The sequence below is a fragment of the Carlito syrichta genome, unplaced genomic scaffold (genome assembly GCF_000164805.1).
Source record: "Carlito syrichta isolate Samal-C Ts95f unplaced genomic scaffold, Tarsius_syrichta-2.0.1 Scaffold303236, whole genome shotgun sequence".
Classification (NCBI taxonomy): Eukaryota; Metazoa; Chordata; class Mammalia; order Primates; family Tarsiidae; genus Carlito; species Carlito syrichta.
The window spans coordinates 349,777-352,095 of NW_007247332.1; positions in this window are offsets into that span (position 1 = coordinate 349,777).

The window sequence follows — 2,319 nt, forward strand, 5'->3', positions numbered from 1 at the left end:
GGGGGCGCCCGCAGACCCTTCGAAGGGCCTTCCTCCCGCCTCCTCTCCCCCCAGGGGTGAAGCAGAAAGATGGCCAGGAGCTGAGTAACGACCTGGACGCCCAGGTAACCTGTCCCCTCCCGCCGAGGGCCGGGACGCCCGTCTGTGGTGACCCCCTCTGGAGCAGGAGGGACTGGGCACGGCCGCGCCACCACTCAACCGCGTTCGCTGTTTCACCGTCAGTCGTGGGTCCGGCCAGGAATCCTGCAAACAGCAGGCGCTCATGGCGTGGTGACTGTATTAAGTGAGGGAGAGAGCCATGAAACTAACGAAAGGAGCCAGGATTATTGCCATTGTAGGGGAGTTTCTGAGGTCAGGGAAGTCTTCCTGGAGGAGGAGGTGCCAAATCGTCAAGGATTGCAGAAGAGAGATCCTGGGAAGGGAAAGGCCAAGGCCATGAGAGAGGTCAGAGTTCTTGGTGGGGGTGGAGGAGGGATGGTGTGAGCAGAGGGCAGCCAGGAAGAAAGGCTGGACTAAGCAGGGGATGGGGGAGGAGAGACAGGGGAGCCCTGGTATGTATGAATGAATGAATGAATGAATGAGCGAGGCTTTGCGGCACAGGGCAACACAGCCACTTTGCTTCTTTGTTTCTGAGTTGGAGTCTCCCACTGTCACCCAGGCTGGCGTGCAGTGGCACACTCACGGCCACCGCAGCCTCGATCTGCTGGGCTCAGGTGATGTTTCCGCCTAAGCATCCCGAGCAGCTGGGACTACAGGTGCTGCCACCATGCCCAGCTAATTTATTGACTTTTTTTGTAGAGACGAGGTCTTACTATGTTGCCCAGGCCACCTTGCAGCTCTTACACAGTGTCAGTGGTAGCTGACTGTGGGTTCCGCCTGTCTGAAGGATCCAGCATAGAGTTGCTAAAGAACATAATAAGACATATATTGTGCGGGGCATAGTGGCTCATGCCTGTGATCCCAGCACTTTGGGAGGCCAAGGCAAGAGGACTGCCTGAGACCAGTGGTTTGAGACCAGCCGGGGCAACTTGGCGAGACCTCATCTGTCCAAATCAAAAAATTAGCCAGGCATGGTGACACGTGCCTGCAGTTCCAGCTACTTGGAAAGTTGAGGTGGAAGGATCGTTTGTGCCCAGCAGGTCGAGGCCGTGGTGGCTGTGAGCATGCCACTGCACTCCAGCCTGGGTGACAGTGAGATTCCGACCCCTCCCCCCAAAACAAAAAATAACCCCACATAGTATACTCCTGATGTTTATGCATATAAAATTATGATCAAAACAGCAAAGGGTAGCATTGGTTGAGCCCATCCCACATGGCAAGGTCCAAAACTGGCTTCTTTTGTCACCACAGTGACCCTGTGAGAAAGGTGCTTTTATCATCCCCATTTTCTAGACAAGGAAACTGAGGCATGGAGTGATGAAGTCACTTGCCAGGTTCACACAACAAGCAGGTGGCAGCAGGGATTGAAACCCTGGCCACCTGACATCAGAGCCTGGGTCCTGAGATGCCGTCAGTGAGGGGGGCGGGGGACCGGGTGGCTTGCTGACAGCCCAACAGCTGGAAGTGGTAGAGCTAGGGTTCGAACCTGCGGTGCTGTGAACCCAGAGCCGAAGCACTCCACCAAAGCAGCACGGCCTCCGGAAGCAATGTGTCACAGCACCGAGTGTGTGGCGTCTGCAGGCAGGCAGGGAGTGGAGTCCAGGCCTCACTTGGACAAGCCCCTCCCTTGGCTCTGAGCCTCAGTTTCCCCATCTGAGCAATAAGGATAGCAGGTGTGCTGGCCTCTCAGGGCGGCAGAGGCTGAGGCCACACAGCTGGTGCTCCTGGTGAGTTGGGGGCACCCTAGTGTGCTATGGGCCCCTCCACCAGCATGCCAGGGTGGGAACAGGCCCGAGCCCCACCTCCAGGTTCTGCCCCTGGTGTCTCCACCCAGGACCCGCCAGAGGACATGAAGCAGGACCGCGACATCCAGGCGAGTCGGTGGCTGGGGCGGGGCTGGAGGGGCCCCCTGCAGGGAAGAGGGCTGGCCTGTCTGCGTGGCTGCCGGCGGGGTGACCCCCTCTTGTGCCCCCCCTCCGCCCCCCAGGCAGTGGCGACATCCCTCCTGCCGCTGACGGCAGCCAACCTCCGCATGTTCCAACGCGCCCAGGACGACCTGATCCCCGCCGTGGACCGGCAGTTCGCCTGCTCCTCCTGCGACCACGTCTGGTGGCGCCGCGTGCCCCAGCGGAAGGAGGTGGGGACCTGAAACCCACCTGGACTCTGCCCCGAACTCCCATTCTCAGTGGCTGGGCCGCCGGCCTAAGGCCATCAGCCTCC